Raw genomic sequence first — 11,647 nt, 5'->3', positions numbered from 1 at the left:
TATGGTTTTGTGTATTTGTACAGAAACATGCTTTGTTTTAGCTACATATCTTAAGCTGTGCTTCAGGCCTAAAGGAGAAGTTGAGAGGATTAACTGAGTGAACTGAGCTTCCACTCTTCATGCAGCAATTAATGAATGGGGACTGTTAGACTTGATGAGGAATTTTTTAGTAAGCATCGATGTGCTGAAATTTTCATAAGAATATATTAATCACAATGATCACATCAACTAAATTTTCTCAGATCTAGGGTGAAATGGCTTATGAAAAAAAAAAAAAAAAAGGTTACCACTGAATAATCAACTGTCAGGGTACTCACTTGGCTGGGTCTCCTCTGTTCAAGACTGGTGGTTTAGAACTGAGTTTTGGCTTGAAATAATAGATACCTAAGCCTGAGCTAGTCAGCAAAGACTTCCTTTGTAACCAATATAGAAAAAATTGCATTTAGAAAAGTAATTTATGTTACTATGAAACAGATACCTAAAAATACTAGACAAATCATACTCTGGAAATGTGTTTCTCTCCATTTACCATAGAGTTTAGGGGCATCTGAATTTTAGAAAACTATCTTAGGGGGATGAATTTATGCTTCTAATGAATTCTTCATTGTGATCTATCTTTCCTTCTTACTAGGCCTTTTCAAATGTACCCATTTTGAAGGCTGTGCAAGCCCTCACTAACTAAAGATTGGTCTACCAGTTATCTGAAGCGTTCTGCCTCACCTGATTATGTTTTATATTAAAAATATTAGATACAGAGATTCAACTTTCTATCTTATATAATTTTTCATGTACAGATATTGAAAGGTGTCATGTTTTTCTAAACAGGAACTGAAAATAAAAATAAAAAAATCAATATAAGGATAATGTTTTTTCACTTTGGGCTCAGATTTGAAGGAAAACTTGAGATTAAACCAGAAAATTTAACATTCAACTGTTTAGAGAAGAATCCAGAGAAAACTGGCAATTGTATTTATGCAGATTAATTTTTCACCCAAACACAAACACCCCTGTGGTTTGTTTTATTTTTTTGTTTGTTTTTTTTTTTTTGTTTTTTTCCAAATATCGCTGTAATTTTGTTTTAAATATGTCTGTGAATTTTTTTTAATGTTGTTCTTAATTCATTCAGAAATGACTTAGCTAAGAAATACTTTTATATGTGTTCAAGATAGCTGTGTGCATTCTTAGCAATTGAAGTGAAAATTCACTTTGTAGCTCCTCAGCAACAGTAATCTGTGACTGAGGAATGATCTGGCATGAAGGGAAAGAAGGTCACAGAATCAGAGAATGGTCAGGGTTGGAAGGGACCTCTGGAAATCATCTAGTCCAACCTTCAGCTAAAGCAGGGTCACCTACAGCAGGTTGCACAGCAACCCAGCCAGGCAGGTTTTTAATGTCTCCAGAGAAGGAGACTCCACAGCCTCTCTGGACAGCCTGCCCAAGTGCTCTATCACCCTCAAGGTATAGAAGTTCTTCCTCATACTCAGCTGGAACTTCTTGTGTTTAGGTTTTTGCCCATGGTTGCCCCTTGTCCTGTTGCTTGGCACTACTGAAAAGAGCCTGGCCCCATCCTCTTGACACTCACCATTAAGATACTTGTATGCATTGATAAGATCCCCTCTCAGTCATTTCTTCTCCAGGCTAAACAGGCCCAGGTCTCAGCCTTTCCTCATAAAGGAGATGGTGTCTTTCTTGAACTGGGGAGCCCAGAGCTGGACACAGTCCCCCAGATGTCGCCTCACAAGGGCAGAGTAGAGGGGGAGGATCACCTCCCTCCATTTGCTGGCCACAGTCCTCCTAAGGTATCCCTTGATGCCACTGGCCTTCTGGGCCACCAGGTCACACTGCTGGCTCATGGGTAAGTTGCTGTTCACCAGGACTCCCAGGTCCTTGTCTGCAGAGCTGCCTTCCAGCAGGTCAGCCCCAGCCTGTCCTGGTGCATGAGGTTTTTCCTCCCTGGGTGCAGGGCCTTACACTTGCCATTACTGAGGTTCATTAGGTTCTTCTCTGTCCAACTCTCCAGCCTGTCCAGGTCTCACTGAATGGCAGCGCAGCCCCTGGGGTATCAGCCACTCCTATCAGGTTTGTATCATCAGCAAACTTGCTGAAGGCACACTCTGTCCCTTCATCCGGGTCACTGGTGAATAAGTTGAACAGGACTGGACCCAGTACTGACCCCTGGGGAACACTGCTAGCTACAGGCCTCCAGCCAGACCCTGTGCCATTCACAACTTTCTGAGCTCTGCCATTCAGCCAGTTCTACCTCCCTGTCCACTCAATTAACCCTCAATTCTTGAATTTACCTATGGGTACACTATGGGAGACAGTGTCAATAGGTCCAATAACAGAAGGAGAGAATGATTCCATATAAGAGTGAAGTTTGCTGATGAATTAAGAATTGCTGCAGTGTTTTCTTCTAACAATCGTGGAATATGAGTGTTTAAAGCCCCATTTTAGTAAACAGAAATGGTGCTGGGGGATGAAATAAACACTAGTTAAGGTGTTCGATGCTGAAGCTCATCGGGTCAGTGTTGGTGCAAGTGTATATAAGGAATTTGCTCATGTCATCTTTGGGGACTCCTTGAAGAACTACTTATGCAGGGAGGATTCTGCCTAATGCCCTTGCAAAGTTCAACATAGGCAAGTGCAAGACCCTAAACCTTGGTTAGAGAAACCCCCAGTATCCATACAGACCAGGGGATGAATGGATTGAAAGCATCCCTGCAGAGGACTTGGGGGAAAATGGCAGATGAAGAATTGGACATGAATCAGAAATGTGTGCTCACAGCCCAGACAACCAACCATATCCCAGGCTGCATCAAAAGAAGCATGGCCAGCAGGTCGAGGGAGGTGATTCTCTTCATCTACTCTGTTCTGGTTGACCCCACTAGTATTGTGTCCAGCTCTGGGGTCTTTAGTACAGGAAGACATGAACCTGTTGGAGTGAGTCCAGAGGAGGGCCACAAAAATGATTGGAGGTCTGGAATGCCTCTCCTATGAAGATAGGCTGGGAGAGTTGGAATTGTTCAGCCAGGAGAACAGAAGGCTCTGGGGAGACCTGTGTCCTTTTGGTACTTAAAGGGGGCTTTTAAGAAAGATGGAGGCAGACTAGGGCCTGTAGTGACAGCAGAAAGGGTAATAGTTTTAAATTGAAAGAGGGTAGATTTAGATTGGATATAAGGAAGACATTTTTTTTTACAATAGGGGTGGTGAGACACTAGAAGGGCTTTCTCAGATAAGCTGTGGATGTCCCATCATTGGTATTGTCCAAGGTTAGTCCAGATGGGGTTCTGAGGAACCTGATCTAGTGAAAGATGTCCCTGCCCATGGCAGGGGTTTTTGGACTGGATGGTTTTTGAAGTTCCATTCCAACCCAAACCATTCTGTGATTCCATGGTTGCTCATTAAATCTCTGTACTTAAGCACAAACGTGTGGTTAATTTATCTCAAGGATACAATAAAAATTCCCCAACAGAATCCAGTTTAGTCACTGACATATTTAAAAATAAAATATTATCAATTGCCACATTCTTTACTCAGCTAAGAGCTTCTCACATTAGAATTTTATATTCCATTTTTCACATTGCTATTTCTATATTCCATACCTATCATACATATAGTAGTAAAACATTAATTTTCTAATAATGTAAAAATATTTTAATTATTTCTGTAATTTTACTCATTTCTTCTAATTAGATCAAAATAGAGACAGAAATGAAATAGTAATATTTCTCCTAAATAATTTTATGGTGAGGTGTGGAGGGAGAACTTTTCTCAGAGGTACAATGCATTTGCAGGGTAGAGAGTAGCTGATCAACTTTTGGAATCCCTGAGGTCATAAGATCTCTAGAAGTTATAGAAAGCACAATGCAGATTATCTGATAATCCCTTAAAAAAGCTGAATTCCTCAGTCTTTCATCATGGGAATTTCTTAACACTTCTGTGCCACTAATACAAGCAAGAGTAAACTGTTGCGTTCTGCACAGACTATAAATAATTAATGATTTTTTTTTTTTAAAAAAGAAAATATATATACTTGTTTTGAAACAGTCAAAATTCGGCTAGTATGTCATCTCTTGCAATACTAACAAACACACAATATATTTCTATTCTTAGAAAAATAATATCCTTCAAAGGAAAAATATCCTGTATAAAGTACTGCTTTCGAAGACATTATATTTCAAAAGTAATTACAGTTAATGGGAGAGTAGTACATGCTGGTACATTATATTAATATATGTGAGAAAAACCCCTTTAAAATATCACCTGTAATTTTTTCCTTGACTTAGTTAAAATTAGTACTTCTGAACTTAATTTTAAAAAACGTTTTTTTGTTTCATCAGCATGTACAACTTATAGGTCAAAGCAAATGGAATTCAGTCTAGGTCCTGCAACAGACTTTAATTTTTCCAATAAGTACAATTTAGTCTGTTATCAGTAAGCAGGTTCATTGCCCAGCGAATTTAGACACAAAATTGTTTAAACTGAGACTTTCTTATTAAAGAATGAGTTATTATTATGCACCCTCATAGAATGTGTTGGATTCAAAATTAATGAAAGAGCCCATAGAATAGGAAAGCAAAAGACTGTCTCTTGCGTTTGAAATTAATTTAATGTTTGTTGAATTAAATTAGAATTTTACCTTTCTAATAATCTCTCTCTTTCAAAAATTGACTTAATGATTGGAATGAATATGATATTGAATAAAATAAATTAATTTCATATAATGACTTCAATCTTTTCAGTTCAACTAGGCTTCTTATATATGACAGCTTTTAAGAGAGACATTTCCTCATGTATTTTCAGGAGCTGATCTTAACAAATAATGAGTGAATCTATAGGTTCGTACTGTCTTGTCTGAGGATCTACATTCTACTCTAATTTCTGTATAATAAAAAGAAATAAAAAAGAGGAGTGTCCTATTTAAAGAAAAAATGTTTAAATCTCAAATCAGGTCTATTTGATGAATTCCTAGTATAAAACACATATTTCCTTGATTACAAACAGCTGAAATGGCCATATGGTTGAACCATCAGCCAGGGAACAAAGTAATTGTCCCATGGATAACCAGAATGTGAATAGTCTCTTGAAATATTCAGCATCTTTTCCAAGTTTGAGGTATTTTGTCATGTTGTAATTTCTCAGAGGATTTTCCCTAGCTTCTGACTTATTAGTGAACAACACTGTGATATTATTTTCCTTTGAGTTTCTTCCATCACACATTTCTAATTAAAAGTCAAGGGTAGTGCAACAAAACATTGTTTACAGTTTCATACAGATTGTTACTCAGTCTTATTGTTAGTATGTGTAGGCTTGTTCTTATGTGTCTGTGCTTTTAATTACATTTTTAATACTACCTATAATATTGAATTATAAAAAAGAATGTTCACATTCAGCTACAATAAACAATCACCTTCACTTAGTACTTTAAAAAAAAAAAAATTAAAAAGAAAATTATTCCTGATATTTTTTTTTGTTAAATAAGAAAGAATAGTCAACTTTGAACACCTCTGTCAATGTATGCAGCAAATGTATTTAATGCAGGCTTTTATAACATTTCCTTTTAATTACGGTTAAAAAAGCAGCGGTTGTAAATAAGAACAAGGAACTTTACAATTTGGTTGCTTGGCTATTGCCATGTTGCTCTTTAATGCTTATAGAGAAAAGGATTTTGATTGTTAGAAAACACATAAAGGATTTTCTTTATCTTCTTTTTTTCCTGTCTTCAAGACAAAATACAGTTCTCTGTAATTACAACATGTTTGTATTTAAATAGCTTGACATACTTCATATCTAGTCCTCAAATTTAATTAAAGTCATCTTTGATGTAAAAAAAAAGTGCGAACTAAAAAACCTTTGGGAGAGAATAAAAAAGCATATTGCTAAATGTCTAAGTGTCAAGTAGATTGGAAGTTACAAGGTCTTCTGAAGGTAGGGTAAAACATGAAAACTTTATATTAAGAGTTTAAAACACAACTACATTTAAAAAAATATAAATATAAAAAATGGGTTTCCATTTGAAAATATAATACTAAATTTAGATACTAATTTGAAAGACTAAAAAACTTGCAAAAAGCCACTATTATGGAAGATGTAGATGTAACAGTAGGTAGCAGAATAAACATGAGTTTTATTATGCCTTTACAGCAGAAGAGACCTATAGGTTTTGGAATATATATGCAACTGTATCAAGAAAAGAAATGTCTAAAATATTTAAATTGAAGTTGCTTACCAACCATTACAAATGTTATTATATCTACTAGAAAAATAGAAACATTATGAATAATTTGGAGAAAAGCAACAGAGATAGAAGAATAAATATTCATTAACATGATACTCTTAAGAGCTGCTCTTAAAGGCAATGAAAGGAGTCTTTTGAACAGTTGAAGTTAGCCTAAAGCCAATACCTGCTTGACATAGGGTGAGAGAAATAAAAATAAACGTCACTGTGATGAGAGTTTTTTTGTCAGTTTGGCTTTTTTTAGTAGAAGGAAAGGTATTTATAAATACAGTAGATTTCTATTCAGTTATTTGATTAAAAAGAAGACAAAATAAAAAAAAAAAAAAAAAAAGAAAAAGTCTCCATCCTTATTTCCTATTAATGTACATATCAGAGCTAGGAGGCGCTCCAAATTACAATGCTAACAGGATCTTCAAAGAATGTCATCTACCAAAGTAGATACTACACATGTAACATATGACCTTTACCTTCTTGTTTAAGACTGCAGTGGTTTTAGACTTAGCAGAACATTCTGAATAAAGGTTACAACAGACCATGTGAAGTTTGAAGACCGTGTAAAACTAGAGAGGCAAGCAGACCCAAACAGCAATGTATTCATTCTCCACAGTCTTTACTTTCAGGGTCTTCCTAGGTGCTTTCTTTTCTGACTTTGTATAAAAGCTTATTTGCTGCCATTTTACTCAGCCAGTGTGCAGTTATTAAAAGTTACTCTGAGTTTGCAAGACAGAGCACTGTGACCATAACCTCTCCTTTCAAGGAAGCCTTTTAATTCTCATTCAGTTCTCTTCTTTTAACTGAGGTTGGACCTACATCAAGAAAGAATAATGTCTTAATGCCCTCAGATATAACCTCTTCTTTTTTCCCTACTGCCTGTAGACTTCTATCTTTGTCCCAGGTGTACAACAAGGTCAAAATTATGGTTCCTCCTACACTGTTACTCACAGATGACCTCAATGTGGGAATCCTATGGCATTTCTGATCCAGATTAGATGGCCTTTAAAGTTGTGTGACTGAACTACAGATGAAAATTTCCAAGGAAAAGGTGGTGTTAGGACTTCATGTTCCCTCTGGAAATCTCAGAAGCTTAATGTCCCTCCTTTGTTGTGGGTTGTCTGAAATTTCAAGTCATTTTTCTGTGCCAATAAGATTTTGCTTAAGGATTTAGTCTGCCTTAGGGTTGTCTTGTTGTTTTGGGGTTTTTTTTTGTGTGTGTTTCCCATTCTCTGGAAAGGTTTGAATTTAAATTCAGTAATTTAAATGAGAAATGTAAAAGCTAGACATTTTTCTTGGGCTCTTTATACCTAAATCTAAATAAGCATGTCACTCTAGTTATAATTTTATGTCTTAATTCCCTGCATATTTATTAGCTATGTTGTAGATAACACAAACTTAAGTTTCTTCTGTTTTGAAGTACAGTTCATAAATATTGGACAAGCAGACTTTGTAGTTTGATTTGATATATTGAGAATTCAGAAGCGGTAGCTGGCTAACTGATTTATTTATTGAAGAAAACTAGATGGTGCATCACAGATGAATTACTATTTGAAGGGACTGTATGACCCTTAGGTATGCATCCAAGGTTCTGCATTTTCCATGCACTCATTCGTTCAGCTTTTACTGTATTTTTTTATAAAGTATTTTTAGTTGAAATAAAAACTTTAAAAATAAAATTATCTTACTGAATTACTTGAATATGCTAACATGTAACATTTTAGAGTGAAGTCACACTACGAAAAGCAATGTCCCCAAAACTGAAATACACCAAATCTTACAACTTCTTCTCCACTGCCCTTCTTGCCGGTAACAGAGAGCATGAGTTGATAGACATAACAGAGAGCCATTAGAATTAAGCTATTTCAGATACATATGTAGAAACATGACCAAAAGGTTAAGTGCTTCCAAAGGAGATGTTGCTGTGATTTCTTTCTTCCTAACCTTGAGAATTACACAAACACACACTTATATAGATAACTGTATCTGATTTTTGGTTAAAAAACTGATGTTCCAAAGAAGAACATTTATCTCACCTAAAAAAAATCATGAACAAAGGAATCTTCTATATGCAACAACTCTGGAATAAAATTTAGGGTTAAAAGAGATGATCAGGCTGAATCCTTGTAAACATTTTATTTCCATTTTGTGTCCATTCTGGTTTGGATTAAGATTAAGCTTAAAAATATCTGTGGGACTAGAATGGACTGAAAAAAACCCCAACTGTTCTACCTCAGTCTTACTTATTGCTGAATAAACAAGAGAATAATCTTATTTGTAAATTGAAAAATAAGAATTTTAAAAGAAGTTCCTTAATATTTCCCTATTCTGAGACAGTAATTTTAAAATAGCAAAATAATAAAATAAAGTTAAAAATGTAGTGACTTCAAATAGAAGGGATATTATGTCCTTTGAGTTTATCATCTATACGAGTCAGAATCATTGAAATGTTTACTTGAAGAGGATTTTAGAGATAACATGTCCAACATCCTTCTCAAAGCAGGATTATCATCAAGACTACATCAGATCATCCATGCCTTTGTCTATCTGAAGCATGGAAAACTCCATAGATGTGTTTTTTTCTGCAGCCTTTCTGGACAACCTCTTACAGTGATGAACTTTCTGCCAAGTGAAAAACTTTTACCTGATGTCTAATCTCAGCCTCCAAAAAAGCAACTTCTGGCTTTTGGACACTGCAACCTCATCTACCACTACTGAGAAGAGTTAGTCTCTTATCTTTGTAACTACCCTTCAAGTAATTGTAATGACAGATTGTCAGCCTCCTCTTTACCAGACTAAACAAGCTTAGTTCTCTCAGCTTGACCTTCTTCACAGGTCATGCTTTATGTCTCAGCCACCTTGGTAGCTGTCTACTGGACCCTCTCCAAATGCTCAACACTCTTTTTGAAGGCATTTTTGTTATGGGGCCAGGTAAAATTAAACCGGACACAGTATTTCAAATGTAACCTCCCCAGTGCCACAATGAGAGGGATAATAATTTCCCTCAACATGGTTGTTCTCCTCCTTCTAATGTAGTCCATTATACGCTCTTCTGTATCTACAATGAAAGTATACTTTGTGCTTACATTTAGCTTGATGTCTGCAGTAATACTGAGGTCCTTTTCAGAAAAGCTATTATTCATCCATTTCATTCCCAACCTGTACTCACACATATGGTGCCTCTATCCAAGATGAAGAACTTTGCAGTTCTCTGTGTTGAATGTGAATGGGCTTCTGGTGGCCCAGTCCTCAAGTATGTCAATGACCCTTCAGATTAAATCTCTATGATTTAGCATGACAGTAACTCCCCTTAGTTTTAGTATCATTCTAAATTTGTGAATGGTGCATTCATCTTCATTAAACAATACAGGACACGTATTAACTACTGGGAATACTCCAGGAGTTATTGGATTTCAAAGTCATTTATTACTATCATAGGAGCCAACAGACTGTGAACATATTTATTCCTTGGATTATCCTTTATTTTCTAACCAGGACACTTGTTTCTATCAACATCTATTTTACATTATTTCATTATTAGAAAATAGCAAGACAGCCACATGCACAGTTGGTCTCTTAAGCAACATCATCTTAGTATTATCTGCTTATTAAGTTCTTATGATATTGTTAGGGCACATTGCTGGGGTACTGGAAGTCACAGGACTGTTCACTGCAGCCAGCAGGTCAGGAACCTCACCATGCAGGTCCTGTCCCACCACCTCCAGCAAGGGTGCAGGGCAGGCTGAGAAGGCAGCTGGGGGCAGCTTCCACCCCAGGACGTCAGGCATCTTCCTGGGAATGGGGGTGGGCTGAGGCTAGGACAGTCTGTCAGTCTGTAGGTGGGGATGAGGATCAGGCCTAGTGAGGGGAACCAGGGTTGGACAGAGATCCGGGATGGCCTGTGCACTGAATTAAAATGTGGTCTTACACCCTGAATGCACCTTCCATGGGTGATAGATACAGGTACAGCATTCCCTTGAAGAAGTGTTAGGTGGTATTGTTCCGGTGCTAAATAACTGAAGGTCAGGGAGTGAGCTCCAGCATTAGACTGCTGACCAGCTGCAATGTTTGTTTGCTAATTCATTCCTTTGTCCCACTTGAACAAACAGCTTTTTTGTTGTGTTGTTTGAGGTTTTTTCCCCTTTCTCCAAAACAAATCTACTTACAGAGGGTTATCCCTAACCACCCTGGACTGTCCATCCTGAGCCAAAAATCAGACCTTGGCCCTCTGTTTTGTAGCGTAGATATAAAGACTTCCTTCTACTGTCTTGGATGTCCAGTTTAATCTGTAGATAGATAACAATGACAGCCTCTCCAGTCTGTCTAGATCACTTACAAAGACTGAAAATCTACTTTCAGAAAGAGAGGGACAACCCCACTATATATCTTCCCCTGTAGAAAATTCGAGCATTGTTCGCTGTCTTAAAGACCTGTGCAGATAATGAATTTGTAGTTACAGGCTCAGGCACATGTAGAAGGTGTCTTGGGGGCCTAAACATACCAGACAGTTTTCTAAACTAGTAGGCACATCCAAACAGTCTATCCACTGTCACATGTGTCAACAGGAGGCTAGTGACCCACTGTATTCATGGCTCTTCTAAGCACTCTGATGGTCTGACTGAGACCATGAATAATGCAGAATGTTTCAAACTAATTTTATGCAGTGGGCTGGTTCTGATATCCTAACAGGTCACATTCAGCAAAGCTGATTCAAATAAACCAAATAATGTTAGTATTAGTGTGAACCATATTGACCTGTTTTTCTTCCATACAACAGAAGTATGAAACAAACATGAAAATAAATTGCTTTAAAAAATGTCAGTCATGCAAGTTTCATAGTTAATACTGCTGAAAATCTCATCTGTGCATCCTTCTTCTGTACCAACACTATGATATTGAATCTTTACGTATTGTGTGGTTAACATGTTTGTACATAGTATACATTTTCCTATATGTATGTGAATAAGCTAGAACCTGAAGTCCTGATGGAGTTCCAGGTGAACACTGAGGTTTACACCAAGGTCTGTCCATAACCAGTATTTACACAAGCAAAATGTTGTATGAACTCAAATGTACTATTTCTGTGCCCATAATCTACACAGTCCCATGTTACTGTGGACAGAAGTCAGTTGTCAATTTTACTGATTCATCCCCAGCAATAAAAAAAAAACATATTTCATGTCCCATTGTACAGCACAATTACACTAAAGATTCATGGAAATATGGTTACGCTGATCATATTTGATCCCAGTTTGGTGGAATCATTTAATAATTTCTCCAGTGCAAGTTTCAGTCTTTGCCTTAATTATCTTTTCTGTGTTGCTTGTGCTTGTCTTACTAAGGGGCATTTTCATTCATTATCTCCTTTATTAATGAGCCTTAGAATGTCCTGCTCATTCCCTGCCTACTTTGTATCCT

The sequence above is a fragment of the Falco punctatus genome (assembly GCF_963210335.1).
Source record: "Falco punctatus genome assembly, chromosome: 2".
NCBI lineage: Eukaryota > Metazoa > Chordata > Aves > Falconiformes > Falconidae > Falco > Falco punctatus.
The sequence above is the reverse complement of the archived record's forward strand: the minus strand, read 5'-3'. Positions refer to the sequence as shown.